This window comes from Haliotis rufescens, unplaced genomic scaffold (genome assembly GCF_023055435.1).
Source record: "Haliotis rufescens isolate VD_foot unplaced genomic scaffold, xgHalRufe1.0.p SCAF_18, whole genome shotgun sequence".
Taxonomy (NCBI): Eukaryota; Metazoa; Mollusca; class Gastropoda; order Lepetellida; family Haliotidae; genus Haliotis; species Haliotis rufescens.
Genome location: NW_025963868.1, coordinates 29,673,463 through 29,690,983, shown reverse-complemented (window position 1 = coordinate 29,690,983; position 17,521 = coordinate 29,673,463). Strand labels below are relative to the sequence as shown.

At 37.5% G+C, this 17,521-nt stretch overlaps 1 protein-coding gene across 5 annotated transcripts in view; it reads left to right on the top strand.

Moving 5' to 3' along the window:
• The window catches only part of LOC124123193, a 45,538-nt gene that overhangs the window by 8,881 nt on the left and 19,136 nt on the right, over positions 1–17,521 (top strand). Inside the window, exon 1 of one of the 5 annotated variants that reach the window (XM_048398569.1) lies at positions 11,272–11,511. The exons of 2 other annotated variants lie outside the window; for them this stretch is intronic. The gene's annotated coding sequence lies outside the window, so the exon portion shown is untranslated. Of the gene's footprint in view, positions 1–11,271; positions 11,512–15,107; positions 15,253–17,521 lie in introns of those variants that run through there. 2 more of the 5 variants (XM_048398570.1, XM_048398571.1) reach the window with 2 other exon arrangements.

The window sequence follows — 17,521 nt, the reverse complement described above, 5'->3', positions numbered from 1 at the left end:
GGAATATCTGCTTTAGACTTCATTAAGTCATTGTTTTGACATCCAGGCGAAATGAACGTTTTACTTTTTGTGAGGTCAAAGGTTAGTCTGATTTAGACAGAGGGCCGGGTCCGTATTAGGAATATTATAACAAATGATAACACATGTAAATGGAAACAAAGTTCAAAGAAGTGTTATTATTCATCGTAGTACATTCGGCACAATCGATATCGCCTTGTATTACAAATGCTGATGAGTTAAAGTCCTGTCTCGACAGTGTGCGCGGTAATATTTGTAAATGTAATATGTGTGAAGAAAATATGTCCATATTAGCGATAAGGTAGATCAGTGTCTCAATCAAGTTTTGACACGTCACGCCGAAACTGCCGAGCTCGATTCCCTTCATCAGGGTAATGTTTCGAATGAAGCCCATTCCCGACGCCGTGATATAGCCGTTGAAGCGTATAACACCATACACGTGTATTAAGTGCACTTATAAACTGATTTGAAAAAAATATGTTCACCTTCCATAACTATTTAGGCATAAAATAACGTAAAAGGAATCGCTCTGTACCCCGTTTGGATAACTATATAGCTTCCCTTTAAGACGGGGAGCTGTCTATGCAAATGTATCTATGGAAATAGCCTGAAAACTTAGTGGCACTGTGAGCCTGGCATTTTTCGCATGGAAATAGTTTAAAATACGGGTTTGAAATACTATTTTCTCCTTCCGCGACTATTTTGGTAAATCGAAACGTAAACCCTTTTAGAAAACTATATAGCTTCCCTTACACATCAGTGGCTGTCTATGCATACGTCCCTATTAAAATAGCCTAAAAAATTTGTGGCACATCTGGGATGTTTAAATACAGGTTCGAAATATTATTTGCTCCTTCCTTACCCATTTAGGCATAACATTACTTACAAGGAGTCACGCTATACCCCCTCTTGGAAACTATATAGCTTCCCTCAAACACAGGAGGCTATCTATACAAACGTCCCTCTGGAAATAGCCTGAAAACTTAGTGGCACATCTGGGAGCCTCGCATTTTTCGCAATACTTTAAAATAGGGTTTTAAATACTATTTTCTCCTTCCTTAACTAGTGAGGCATGAAATAACGTAAAAGGAATCTACCTCTGCCACGTATTGAAAACTGTATAGCTTCCCTGCAAGACGGGGGCTGTCTATGCAAACGTTCCTGTGGAAATAGCCTGACAACTTAGTGGCACATCTGGGAGCCTCGCATGTTTCGCATGGAAATAGTTTAAAATACGGGTTTGAAATATTCTTTTCTCCTTCCTTGACTGTTAATGTATAACATAACGTGAAAGGAGTCGCTCTATACCCCCGTTTTTACCAGGGGAGGTGATCTATACAATATCCCTTTCGAAATAGCTTGAAAACTTAGTGGCAAATAGGGGAGCATGGAAAGAGTTTAAAATACGGGTATGAACATCATTATCTCCTTCCTTCCATAAGATAATTTAATGACATCAGATAACATAACATAACATGAGAAAATGTAATATTCAAATTCAAATTATTATTATAACTTATTTTAACCTACAATGATGTATTTTACATACAAAGAACAATAGATACCCATTTCCACTGCGCATATGATAAAGACTAAACCGAAACGCCCTTCACCCAACCGTCATTCAGTACGTATTGTCCCCGACATTAAAGATACGTGGAGTACTCTTCTTTATGATATTTAAATATTTTCCGTTTCCCATCTGAACACATACTAATCGAAAACCATTTGAAACCCATTTTAAACAAAACCCTGGACACATTATACCCTCGAACATGACGAAAAGAAACGCCTCTATTTCAATAAATTACTACAAACTAACACGTGACAATGTTCATGTTTCCCAAAGTGGCATTTTGAAAGCAAATCCTGCTTCCTTTCAACTTTGCACGAAAATATAAAAAATAGTACGTACCTTGCAAGAAATATTTTTTTTGACATAATCCAGTCTTGAAAGTTACATAGCCCTGTTTGTGAGTTCACAGCGCTCTGTAAATACCAGAGTCTTATTGAGAGTCTGTTGTGAGATGCCCTGAGTATGTAGAAGTTGGACGATATCACAACATTATCAAAGCTCTTAGATTCTGTGATTATTGTCAAGCTAGAAGTGTTAATGTACTTGAAGATGAGTATCATTTTCTATTAATATGTCCCAAATATAAAGATATCAGAGTTAAATATATACATAAATACTATTGGGAAAGGCCATCTGAATTAAAACTAGTTTGCCTGCTACAAACAAGTTGTAAAACACAACTGTTATACATTTCTAAATATTTTAAATCCTTCTTACAGTAAATATGAATCGTGTCCTACCTCCATTATCAATATATATATATATTTTGTATCTGTTAGACGAGGGGCTGAAGTCCAAGTCATTTTCATGAATAAATATATGTTCTGTTCTGTTAAAGGCTGACCACTGTCTAAGTTTCCAACATCTGTAGCTAGCTGGTGTTAGCACTCTTATCATGCAGCAGGATGCTCCTTGTTTATCAGTTAGCCCTGTCAACTTCAGGAACTTCACTCTTACATAATGTCAACTGCTGGCCCCATTCCGGGTTTCAGATAGTATAGTACCAGGCCAAATGCAAGAAATGTGCTTATCTTTTAGGATCTCACAGAAGCACTTAATGTGTCATCCAGTTATTGCTGTGACATCTCTAACTCCCTGGAAACTCCTCTAGAATCTGGAAGTTGCCACAGAAAGTATCATGTTACAATAAACAAACAAGTCCCCTAACAGACCCTATAAAGAAAGGGTCTAGACTTTTTGTTTCTAAAAATGAAGATATTCATTCTGGATTAAGAAAGGGCTACCGAACATCAAGTAATGTATTTGTTCATAAAATATTTATTTAATAGTTTCAACAAAAAGTAAAAAGAAAAAAGTATACACTTGCTTTGTAGACTTTCAAAAGGCCTTTGATTCAGTTGACAGAGCACTACCCCTAACAAATCTATTTCAAATAAAAAGTCAGGAAATAGCTCTTATAAAGTGAAAATTGACGAGGACATTTCACAATCCTTTAAATCCAACATCGGCATAAGACATGGGTGAATTTTGTCTTCCACATTATTTAATATATTCCACAATGATCGTCCACCACATATCAAACAGGAAAATAAAAAAATAACACTTAATGTTTTAAACATTTGTCATTTGTTGTTTGCCGATGACTTCGTATTATTTGCCACTTCCAAAAAATCTGCACGAGTTATTTGATGGTCTAAGAGTATTTCGTGTAACAAATAACCTAAAGATTAAAGGTGAAAAAACGAATGTTGCAGTGTTTGGCAAATAAAATAAAATAGAAGAAACGAATATTTGGACCGTGGCTGGTGCAAAAATTCTAGTTATGGATAGATATAATTATTTATGAATAACATTTGAAGCAAATGGTAAACTTAATAATATTGCCAAACCTCTCTTGAAAAGGGCCTAGGTCCTACCATAAGCTTCAGTCTACCAATAATCTCCCCAAATGTGGGTAATAGAAGCAATCCCCCTAGTCTGAACAACTTTCATTAATTAATCCCCCGGAAACTGCTGCCCAGATGTTGTAAATCCATGTAAGGTGTCAACAAAACAACACACAATTGGGCAAGGCGAGCAGAACTAGGATTTTATACTCTTATGTACACAGTACTAATATAAATTACGAAATGATATCACTATTTTGGTTCTTCAACATATTGAAGTTCTTGTTCTGGGATGGGAATACCAACTCAATCTATTCTCAGAAAAACAAAATATGTAAGTCTTTCAAAGAGACAATAAAGTCTAAATTCCACTAGCTCTTCAAGTGAGTTGGGTTTCACGCCGCTTTGAACAATATTCCAGTTATATCACGGTGTGTCAGTTCCATGTGAGAGTGAGTGCGTATGGTTTTACGCCGCTTTTAGTAATATTCCAGCAATATCACGGTGGGGGACACCAGAAATGGGCTTCACACATTGTGCTCATGTCGGGAATCGAACCCGGGTCTTCGGTGTGACGAACTAAGGCTTTAACCACTAGGCTACCCGACTGCCCCGTTCCATGAGAGAGGAAAGCCCGAAATGATGCAGGTGTCAGACGTTAACCACTTCGGTGAAACCCACGAGCACGGTTGTCGTACTGACAAAATCTAGAAACATAATCGGGGCGAACCGGGATTCGAACCCACGATCATAGATTTCTGGCGTGCCCAAGGGACGCTCATTGGAATTGCTGCGCCTCGGACGACTGTGCCAACCATGCCCCAAAAGGCGCAAGAAAAAACTGAGGACATTCAGGACAGTTAAAAATGAAATAAAATTAGAATACTATTTCAGTCACAGTAAAATAAGAAAATATCGAGTGCACTTTTCTAAACTCAGAGGAAGTAACCATAAATTAACTATAGAACTTGGAAGACATACAAAGTCACCCTACCCACTACATCAGAAACAATGCTCTACATGTTCAACCATTGATGAGGAAAAACACTACCTACTTTATTCTACCAAACACACAAAAGAAAGAAATATTACTATTTGGAAAAGTATCCACACAAAATGTAAATGTCCACAATAATGAAAACATATTATTTCACCACATCCTCTCAAATATTTAGCCATCAACATCAATTGCATATATTTCAAATGGATGATGTCAAGCAATAGATTCCTGTTGATCAACCTATGACATTTTACGTATAATATCATCAAATCTGTACTGTTGATATTATCTATACATTACATTATTTCTTTGTGTTTTCAGGTATGTATGTCTGTCTGTATATATGTATGCATGAATTATGATGGGTTTTTTTCGGGAATGGAATGTTTTCTGCAATAAATATCCTTTCAGATACAAATAAATCAGACATAATCCTGTTATACCCATGCTGTCATACAGATCATGAAACAAATATATCCATTACAGTCCCTTCCAAGTCTATGGAATTTGTCAAGTCTAGATTGCTGCAGTATCAGGGTCTGTACAAATCTGCTGAATTCACAGACTTTGTACTCATCAGTTAATCTCCCGCTGGCATCAGAGACACCACACCAAGACCTCCTGCTCCTGCCCATCCCCCCTGCCACTCGAGCTCTGGCCAGACATGTGTGATTTTGGAGATCTGGTGACATATACAATCTTTGTATTTTCTTTACTTTTTTAATTGGTTTGCATTTCTGGTTAAAATTAATAGGAACATTGACTTAATTGCTTTATCATCAATGAAAGCAAATATACAGAGCAAATCGTCTTCGGTTCCATTTGATTGATATAAAACAAATAACAGTCTTTTCAAATGATTTCACAAGTTGGCTTAAAGTATTGTCCACTCAAGTTGCCTCACCTAGACATGTTCGACACACGTTATGTGAAGAACATTCTCGATGTACTGCTCTTTGAAAACTTTGCAGTCAGAAGAAATGTCTCTGTCTTGGAACTTCCAATAAAAAACGTATATTATGTTCGATGCTTCATCAATCAAACTGCCATACAACAATCAAGTCTCGTTAATCCGACAATCGGCTTTATCCGACACTAATGATGGGAACCGATTAAATCAATGCTATTTAGACCCGTTAGTCCGACAGTCTTGCATTCCGACTCCGACACACCTAATTTGCAACGAATTACCGAAATCACTCATTAATCAGTCTCGTTAATCCGACACAGTGATCAGCGTACTCCGTGGTCATCTGCCCTTTACTTCTATTTTAAGTGAAAGAATTAATAATTATCTAGAAAATAATAATTTGTTATCAGAATCACAAGGAGGATTTCGACACGGATATTCTACTGTTGATAACATGTTCGTATTGCACTCTCTCATTGAATACCTTAGGGCACGCAAAAAGAAACTGCATTGTACATTTACAGATTTCTCTAAGGCCTTCGATAACGTTTGGTGCTTTGGACTCTGGCAAAAAGTAATAAAAACAAATGTAAAAGGTAAACGTTTCGAGATCATATTTAACATGTATCAAGGCATAATGTCGTGTGAAATTTCATCGTTTTTCTCTAGTAATATCGGAGTTAGACAGGGGGGGAATCTATCACCAATTCTCTTTGCCCTGTACCTAAATGACCTTGAAGAATATCTAAAACAGAAAATATGTAAAGGTATTGATGTTATATCGGAAGATGAAGCTATTATTATTTGATCAAACAATCGTGCCTATATTAACATATGGTTCCGAAATTTGGGGATTTGGTAAACTAGATATGATAGGAAAGGTTCACACAGATTTCTTAATATATATACTAAGGGTAAAAAAGAGAGCACACACCACTATTTTTTATATGGAGAGCTGGGAATAACCCCTATAACGGATTTAATTAAACAAAGAATGTTGACATATTGGTCTAAGATAACTTATAATTAACCAACGAAATTGTGTACTGTTATGTATAATGTATTATTTGCAGACTCCTGTAACCATAAATACAGCTGGCTCGAATATGTTAAAAGACTATTCGATGGATTGGGCCTTAGTTTTATACGGACCCAACAATTCATGCCAAATATAAACGGATTAAAATGTGTTATTAAACAACTATCGTTGATCAGATTAGCCAGACGTGGACAAGTTATGTAAACAACTCTCCCAAGGCAGTATTTTACCGAATATTTAAACATAAACTCCAGTTAGAAAATTATCTGCTGTCGCTACCCTGAAGACTCAGTATCCCGATTACTAAAATAAGATAGATTACCAATAGAAAAGGGTTGATGGGAAAATATACCGCGGGAAGACATCAGATATTAGCTGATGAATATCACTATCTACTAATATGTCCTTTTCTGCATAACTTCCGTGAGTTATATCTTCAAAAGAAGTATTTTACAAGACCTAGTGCGATACTACTTGATATGTTACTCAATACTGAAAGTTTATCAGATCAAAGAAAACTAGCACAGTTTGTAAAAGAAATCCTCAAGATGCTTAATTAATTGTATAAGCGTGTTGCAGTTAAACGTAAAGTCTCCTGCCTCGTGTCAACATACATCTCCATTTGTACCTTCAATATGTCACAGCTATGACCTTGAAGCGAAATATACGTTTGTTGCTTGTTATTGTGTTGTTGTTGCCCACGAGTACACAGCCTTGTGTTTTGATGCGAGACGAGTCGGCGAGTAGCTGCATATTTCAACGGCTGCAGAGATAAACTTGCTCAACAATAAATAATTACTGCTTTAAATAAACAAAACAGGATTTATCACATACCTAGATTACCTCAATCTCATAAAATCGGATACAAGTTCTCGCTACCACTGAGGACATCCCATTACAAGTATAGTACAAACCGTAAATAACTTTGAAATCGTTGTCGGATTTTTCGAGAGATTTCTGGACATTAGACACTTAAGCTCTCTCAACTGCCCACGACTGACAGTGAGAGTGTGTGTGTTTGGGGAGAGGCAGTTGCATCAGTAAATATTTCTGTCAGACACACTTTCAGTGGCCTGTCAGTTATGGGTGATAGCAATCTTTACGTGTGTTGTGAATTTCCAGGCAATTATAGCTCTACAGATTTGTTTAGTCTCTGAAAATGAAGAGAGTATTTATTATTAACATATTTAATAACTAATATTTAACAACTGGTTTTATCTGTAAAATATGTTAATTTCAGAGACAAGATGTTCGTCTAAGACATAGCATGTCGTCATTGTTACGGTTTGTGGCTGTTTTAGTTTTGAGGCACACTCACCAAGAAGGGGTGATGACCAACAGTAACACAACCCGAGACACCAACCAATTCCAGATGTAAAATGCAGAGATTGTATAAGAAGATATGAAGATAATATGGAGTAAAAGATATAGCAGAATCGCTGCAAACCCCCCACCCCCACTCCTCACCCCCAACCCCCACCAGAGGGAAGCTATATAGTTTTCATCAGGGGGTATAGAGCGATATAGAGCTACACCTTTTACTTTATTTTATGCCTAAATGGTTCAGGAAAGAGATAATAATATTTTAAACACGTATTTTAATCTATTTCCATGCGAAACATGCGAGGCTCCCAGATGTGCCACTAAGTTTTTTGCCTATTTCCATAGGGACGTTTGCATAGACAACACCCTGTGTTAAAGGGAAGCTATATAGTTTCCGAGACAGGATATAGAGCTACTCCTTTTACTTCATTTTATGCCTAAATGGTTAAGTAAAGGGACTGCCTAAAAGTCGGGCCAAGAAAAGTTGGGCCGGGCCGGGCCAGCGGGTAATACTAAAAATGGATTGCAGAATAATAAAACGAAACGTGCATATCAAATGTCCAGAAACGGATAGTTTTGCTCATTTAATTGAGTTTGAATCAAAATATATCTTCAGCAATGTAATAAACTGATAATTATAGCAACATACCGATTGTTCATACCGAAAAGTCAGTGTCTTGACTGTGTCTTTACTTTGATGAGAAGGTTTCTCACCGACCTTAGCGTGCAGGGGTGTGATGTCCTGGTCAGGAATTGGAAATGACAGTGTTTTGACTACTCTTCTTTCATTAATTAACATGTTTGGCATACCTAATTAACCTTTACTAATTCATGTTAAACCAACACAGAATGTTTTCTGCAAGTAGATATTCGCGAATGTCATAGGACTGACACGACACGTGTTAATAATTGTCAAAGCGCTTCTAAAAATACAACACATACTTTACATCTATAGACTAATTATAATATCATATCTACCTATATAACACTTTAGTGTCTCATATTGCAGTAGAAAACACGGTGCTCAAAAGGGAAGCCCTTTTCCCTCTACATTCTCTCTATCAGAAGTGCTTTGCTTGTGTTGGGTCCGACTTGGTCCGGGCGGTCAAAATCAACTTAAACTTCACAGGATATGTATCCTCAAATGGAATCACATCTTTAGATTAGTATTATATCTACCTAAATACCTCTTTATAGTGTCTCAGATCGCTGTAATTAAAGAAAACAAGGGGCTCAAAGTGAAGCCCTTTTCCCTCTACATTCTCAACATAGTCTCTATCAGAAGTGTTTTGCTTGTGTTGGGTCCGACTTGGCCCGGGCGGTCGAAATCAACTTTAAACACACAGATGTATCTTCAAATAGGTTTACATCTGTAGATTAGTGTTATATCTACCTATATACCACTTTGTAATGTCACGGTACATCGTATTTTAAGAAAACTAGTGGCTCAAAGTGAAGCATTTTTACTGTATTTTCTTAAGAAAATCTATGTCAGAAGTGTTCGGTCCGACTTGGCCCGGGCTGTCAAAATCAACTTAAACCTCACAGATGTATCATCAAATGGAATCACATCTTTAGATTAGTATTATATCCACCTAAATACCTCTTTATAGTGTCTCAGATCGCTGTAATTTAAGAAAACAAGGGGCTCAAAGTGAAGCCCTTTTCCCTCTACATTCTCAACATAGTCTCTATCAGAAGTGTTTTGCTTGTGTTGGGTCCGACTTGGCCCGGTCGGTCAAAATCAACTTTAAACACACAGACGTATCTTCAAATGTGTTTACATCTATAGATTAGTGTTATATCTACCTATATACCACTTTATAATGTCACGGTTCATCGTATTTAAAGAAAACAGGGGGTCTCAAAGTGAATTTTTCTACTGTATTTTCTCAAGAAAATTTATGTCAGAAGTGTTCGGTCCGACTTGGCCCGGGCTGTCTAAATCAACTTAGACCTCACAAATGTATCATCAAATGGATTCGAATCTATAGATTAGTGTTATGTCTACCTATATACCACTTTATTATGTCACGGTACATCGTATTTAAAGAAAACAAGGTGCTCAAAGTCAAGCATTTTTTACTGTATTTTCTTAAGAAAATCTATGTCAGAAGTGTTCGGTCCGACTTGGCCCGGGCTGTCAAAATCAGCTTAAACCTCACAGATGTATCATCAAATGGAATCACATCTTTAGATTAGTATCATATCTACCTAAATACCTCTCTATTGTGTCTCAGATCGCTGTACTTAAAGAAAACAAGGGGCTCAAAGTGAAGCCCTTTTCCCTCTACATTCTCAACATAGTCTCTATCAGAAGTGTTTTGCTTGTGTTGGGTCCGACTTGGCCCGGGCTGTCAAAATCCACTTAAACTTCACAGGTGTATCATCAAATGGATTCACATCTATAGATTAGTATTATATCTACCTAAATACCTCTTTATAGTGTCTCAGGTCGCTGTACTTAAAGAAAACAAGGGGCTCAAAGTGAAGCCCTTTTCCCTCTACATTCTCAACATAGTCTCTATCAGAAGTGTTTTGCTTGTGTTGGGTCCGACTTGGCCCGGGCGGTCAAAATCAACTTTAAACACACAGATGTATCTTCAAATGTGTTTACATCTATAGATTAGTGTTATAACTGCCTACATACCACTTTATAATGTCACAGTTTATCGCATTTAAAGAAAACCATGAGTTCAAAGTGAAGCCCTTTTCCCTTTGGCACTGTATATAAATTTATATTGCGCACTATGTTTCCACAATGTGATGCTTCAACTGTAAATTGTTAATTTTCATTATGCAATATTATGTATAACTGTATATAGGGTGAAGGTGGTAATAAGTGCTGCACTTGTGCCCAATCCCTTGGTCATGTATTATGATCAGGGTCCATTGGCATTCCTTCAGCAAGTGCGAATCAGGTCCTAACACATCAGTTTTGTCATGTACCACGCGCTATACAGTTGAACCTCGCTTATCCGGACAATTTTCTTAAATGTCTGAATACCTTGTTAACTGACCAGAAGTCCTTCCCCTACCTCAATTCTACCGAGGCATATGTGAAATGAATGGCAAAAATATGATTTATGAAGGATCTACCAATTACTAATAAAATACATTGTGCTGTAAAGACTAACACAGCATGCTGTGACAGCGCGCTGCATTATTGAAACGGCTGAAGAAATGCATTTGTAGCCTAGTTTAGACTATAGACTTGTTTTGTGTACAGATACGAGGGCGAGGTTGGGGCAACCTGACACACATGAGCATTAATAGCCATGTTTACCTGTACTAGTTGAGAGCCAAGGTTGAAGTCATTCATGTGTGAAAAATGTTGTCGAGGCATCTGTAAACGGTTAAAGAAATGCAAATGTAGCCTAGTTTAGATTATGCACTTGCTTTGTGTACAGATGTGACGGCGAGGTAAGGGCAACCTGACACACATGAGCATTAAAAGCCATGTTTACCTGTATTTGTACTTGACTGCCAAAAATGCTGTCGAGTCATCTGTACATCTTCTTTGTCGAATTGCATTATTAAAGTACATCAAAATGAGACTTTATATACATTCATATATATTAGTTGAGCACGAAACCTTGAAGTGTAGCCAGGACATTTCCTCGAAACTATGGGCGGCCATGTAGCTTCAATATCTTATAAATTATATCACTGAACATAGGTCAAGGTGTATTCAGTAAACAAAGATCTGAAGGGCTGTATTTCCACCATCAAACACTGTGCGTTCATCACAGTTTGTGACGGATTACGGATACGAACGAACTAGCACTTGTTTGGCAGGTAGGTTTTGTTAAGATTTGTTATCTTGTTCTCTCTCTACCCTCTACTTCCTTAATCACAGTTTAAATCCTAAATAGACTCTCGGGCCCAACACTGTGGCAATTTCAGACCCTCTGTTTCTGTATTTACTTGAGCTCATTTCCCCTAAGGTTTACACATCTCATAAGACATCAATGATGTCAAAGCTGTCTGACATGTTTCTTATGAACAGTTTATGAAGCTAAACAATGTCCAAGTGACTTAAGCACAAAAACACTCCTGACAGAGATTTTCTTAAGAAAATACAGTAAAAATGCTTCACTATGAGCACCTTGTTTTCTTTAAATACGATGTACCGAGACATTATAAAGTGGTAAATAGGTAGATATAACATTAATCTATAGATGTGAATCCATTTGATGATACATCTGTGAAGTTTAAGTGGATTTTGACAGCCCGGGCCAAGTCGGACCCAACACAAGCACAACACTTCTGATACAGACTATGTTGAGAATGTAGAGGGAAAAGGGCTTCTCTTTGAGCACCTTGTTTTCTTTAAGTACAGCGATCTGAGACACTATAAAGTAGTATTTATGTGGATATAATACTAATCTATAGATGTGAATCCATTTGATGATACATCTGTGAGGTTTAAGTTGATTTTGACAGCCCGGGCCAAGTCGGACCGAACACTTCTGACAGAGATTTTCTAAAGAAAATACAGTAAAAATGCTTCACTTTGAGCACCTTGTTTTCTTTAAATACGATGTACCGAGACATTATAAAGTGGTAAATAGGTAGATATAACATTAATCTATAGATGTGAATCCATTTGATGATACATCTGTGAAGTTTAAGTGGATTTTGACAGCTCGGGCCAAGTCGGACCCAAAACAAGCAAAACACTTCTGATACAGACTATGTTGAGAATGTAGAGGGAAAAGGGCTTCACTTTGAGCACCTTGTTTTCTTTAAGTACAGCGATCTGAGACACTATAAAGTGGTATTTATGTGGATATAATACTAATCTATAGATGTGAATCCATTTGATGATACATCTGTGAGGTTTAAGTTGATTTTGACAGCCCGGGCCAAGTCGGACCGAACACTTCTGACAGAGATTTTCTAAAGAAAATACAGTAAAAATGCTTCACTTTGAGCACCCTGTTTTCTTTAAATACGATGTACCGTGACATTATAAAGTGGTAAATAGGTAGATATAACGTTAATCTATAGATGTGAATCCATTTGATGATACATCTGTGAAGTTTAAGTGGATTTTGACAGCCCGGGCTAAGTCGGACCCAACACAAGCAAAACACTTCTGATACAGACTATGTTGAGAATGTAGAGGGAAAAGGGCTTCACTTTGAGCACCTTGTTTTCTTTAAGTACAGCGATCTGAGACACTATAAAGTGGTATTTAGGTGGATATAATACTAATCTATAGATGTGAATCCATTTGATGATACATCTGTGAGGTTTAAGTTGATTTTGACAGCCCGGGCCAAGTCGGACCGAACACTTCTGACAGAGATTTTCTAAAGAAAATACAGTAAAAATGCTTCACTTTGAGCACCCTGTTTTCTTTAAATACGATGTACCGTGACATTATAAAGTGGTATGTAGGTAGATATAACACTAATCTATAGATGTAAACACATTTGAAGATACGTCTGTGTGTTTAAATGTGATTTTGACAGCCCGGGCCAAGTCGGACCCAACACAAGCCAAACACTTCTGATAGAGACTATGTTGAGAATGTAGAGGGAAAAGGGCTTCACTTTGAGCCCCTTGTTTTCTTTAATTACAACGATCTGAGACACTATAAAGTAGTATTTAGGTAGATATAATACTAATCTATAGATGTGGTTCCATTTGATGATACATCTGTGTGTTTAAAGTTGATTTTGACCGCCCGGGCCAAGTCGGACCCAACACAAGACAAACACTTCTGATAGAGACTATGTTGAGAATGTAGAGGGAAAAGGGCTTCACTTTGAGCCCCTTGTTTTCTTTAATTACAACGATCTGAGACACTATAAAGTAGTATTTAGGTAGATATAATACTAATCTATAGATGTGATTCCATTTGATGATACATCTGTGAGGTTTAAGCTGATTTTGACAGCCCTGGCCAAGTCGGACCGAACACTTCTGACAGAGATTTTCTAAAGAAAAAACAGTAAAAATGCTTCACTTTGAGCACCTTGTTTTCTTTAAGTACAACGATCTGAGACACTATAAAGTGGTATTTAGGTAGATAGTATACTAGTTGTTAGATGTGAATCAATTTGATGATACATATGTGAGTTTAAAGTTGATTTTGACAGCCCGGGCAAGGTCGGACCGAAAACCTGTGTGACTGTTGAGAGTATAGGGAGAAGAGGTCTACTTTAACCAACGTGTCTGCTTTAAATACGACGATCAGTGACATTATAAAGTGGTATTTACTTATATATAGAACTTTCCTATAAATATAAACACTATGCGCACAGATGGAACGTTGTATCACGATAGCTAGAAGTATTTGATACGTTTCAAATCTTATTTCGTTTAACGATTGCTCTTTTACATGTTACCTAGATCAGCGACGCTTACACACCGCTCCACTTTCTGGTTTTCAAGCGATTTACTCCGAATTACTTATTTATGGTGCACTTTTTTGTGATTGTTCATTAATGTCATGTGTGTATGTTGCATCAATTATATGTAGGTATGATCGCCGATAATGAAGTAATTAGCCAGTAACACTTTGGCCCGTCTTGGCCCGGCCCGACTTTTAGGCAATGCCTTAAGTAAAGATATAATAATATTTTCAACACGTATTTTAAATCATTTCCATGCGAAAAATGGGAGGCTCCCAGATGTGCCACTAAGTTTTCAGGCTATTTCCATAGGGACGTTTGTATAGACAACCCCCTGTGGTAAAGGGAAGCAATATAGTTTCAAAAAGGGGATATAGAGCGACTGTTTCAAAGTTATTGTATGCCTAAATGGTTCAGGAAAGAGATAATAATATTTCAAACCCGTATTTTAAACTATTTCCATGCGAAAAATGCGAGGCTCCCAGATGTGCCACTAAGTTTTCAGGTTTTTTCCATAGGGACGTTTGTATAGACGACCTTCTGTGGTAAAGGGAAGCTATATAGTTTCCGAGACAAGATATAGAGCTACTCCTTTTACTTCATTTTATGCCGAAATGGTTAAGTAAAGATATAAAAATATTTTCAACACGTATTTTAAACTATTTCCATGCGAAAAATGCGAGGCTCCCAGATGTGCCACTAAGTTTTCAGGCTATTTCGATAGGGACGTTTGTATAGACAACCCCCTGTGGTAAAGGGAAGCAATACAGTTTCCAAAAGTGGATATAGAGCGACTGTTTTAAAGTTATTTTATGACCAAATGGTTCTGGAAAGAGATAATAATATTTTAAACACGTATTTTAATCTATTTCCATGCGAAACATGCGAGGCTCCCAGATGTGCCACTAAGTTTTCCATATTTTTCCAGTTATGACACACATGAGTTCATGGTCAGATCTTTTAACGAATCAAAATGAGGTATTATGACATGTGACAAGGACAGGCAAGGCTCGAACACTATAAAATGATCCCTTTAACATTAGGAGAAGAGAGCGCGGTTTGCAGTCGATCGAGTCGAATCCCGATCGTTCTAAGTTTCCCCCAGCTAGTGACGAGTCTGGCCAGTCTGATCCTGTCCTGTATTGATAGATGGGCTGAGAGTAAGTAAAACTATGTGAGTATAAACTGGTGCTGCGTTTCTTTATTATGCGTTTGTGAATGCTGATAGAGACAACTTGGAGTAAGTGTCGTTAGCCCAATCACTCCTTGACAGAGCCGAGCCGCGGTGAACAAGGCGAGTGGCAATGCCATGGCGTAATTGACCACAAGGACCAGGAACGGCAATACATTTAGTAACTGAAGTAGGGTCGCTCTGGACGCCCGAAAGCAGTTACGACATTACGCTATCCGCATGGATGACCTATTCCTGCACAGATATATCTAGATCGGTGACGCTAAGCCGGTGACCCGTACCCAGATCCGGACATACCAGTGAAACAGGCACTCACTCACTCACTCACAATGTATCAATGTATCAATCTATCAATCTAACAATCAAACAATCAATCAAATTGGAAATCGAGTGACGGATGCTTGACTAATAGTAAGTCTTTGTACGCCATTGTATCGTTGCTAGTGGTACCAGTTACCGGTTGGGGCTAGACGAAGCAAAGAGTTTAATCAGACGTCTCCTTGAGGGAGACTGGTATCACACCTGTGATCCGTGGCGATAAGAAATAAGACATTGCGTACCAGGCCAGCAGTTAGACGTATCAAAGTATAATCGTAAATTCTCCTCGGCGTAATATATATCTTGCATGTGTACGTAAACAGGATGTGTTTGGTAACTTGAGTAGGAAGCACAAGTGCACGAAGGGATGGTATTTCAGATGACAAATGAAAGAAGACAGAAAGATTGTGACCCAAATTTAGTGACTGGTGGCCGTGTCGCACGCACGAATTTTTATTAAATGTATTCTCGAGAGTCAGTAAGAAACAAGAAATAACTGCCTTTGTTCTGTAAATTTCACCAAGTTTCAGCTTTCGCCTCTTCCTTTGTGGAATGAGGTTTCACATTTGTAAAATGATCTCTGTTATCTGTCTGTACCATCAACTTAACTGCCCTCACCCCCTGCAGTTTCCCCGTCCCATATTGCCAAGCAGGTGACCCACAAGGAGGAATACGGCCCTCCCTCAGTCCAGACTCATGAGTTATACTGTGCCTACCACAATAAGTTGTGAATACGTAGCCTTGCTGTGGCCAAACATTTTGTAACAATTTGGCAAAGTTTGATATGTAAACAGCACATAATTCAGTTTTATTTCACCCGTTCCAGATCAGTTGAATCCCACTTGACCTTTGAAGATCCGGTCAAGAATAGATTTACAGCAACCCATGCTTGCCGTTATAGGCGACTATGCTTGTCGTAAGAGGCGACTAAAGGGATCGGGTGGTCAGGCTCGCTGACTTGGTTGATGCATGTCATCGTATCTCAATTGCGTGGATCGGTGCTCATGATATCAATCACTGGATCCAGACTCCATTTACAGACAACCGTCATACAACTGGAATACTGCTACGTGCGGCGTTACACAAAGAACAACAAAACGGAAAAAACGGATCCTACTTATTTTGTGGATACCATAACAATAAATCAAATCAATGGATCGTTTGAGCTAGTTAAATATAAGAAAATAGTCGATAGTCATATTTCCCTCTGTTGGTCCCACGTGAAATGTTCTTCATGAATACTGTAATCATGAAACTAACGCCATAATAAGTCAGCACATTAATGCGAGTATAGAAGAACCCTGGCCTCAAATGCGTCATGACATTTATGAGAGTAGCCTTGCAAAAATCACTGTAGTCTCACGATTTAATAATGTAGTATTGGCTGATAGATGTTCGACCGAATAATATCATTTGTTCAATCAACTGTTCATCTAATTTCCATTGATGTATGTTACATTGATAATATGTTCATGGGTTTCTCCTCTGAACGTATAGTGTTGAGGACTACTTCAGTTGAGGATAAGTAACATAAATAATGATGATATTATTTTGATATTATTGTCATTCTTATTCCTTCAGATCATTAAAAAGAGTTATTATTTTTCACATTAAACATAGAGAAAGAGGTATGGATATTGTGGAGATTATTTTTTAGCATCGACATTATTAACATAATTCTTAAAGATATTATGTTTTGTTTATGGTCTAATGCCGCACTCAGCAACTTAAGGATATTACAACATACATTTAGGTTCAGTTGTATTATTTAATTTGTTTTATATTGCAAATGTTACAGAGACCTGATAAAGTAATATAAAAATGTATAGTCGCTATTCTTAAAAGTAAGCATATGTTAGATTTATCAACCGGAAATATTGCACACCAAAGGATAATTATATATCATGACACTATTCTATGTCGAAGTCAACTA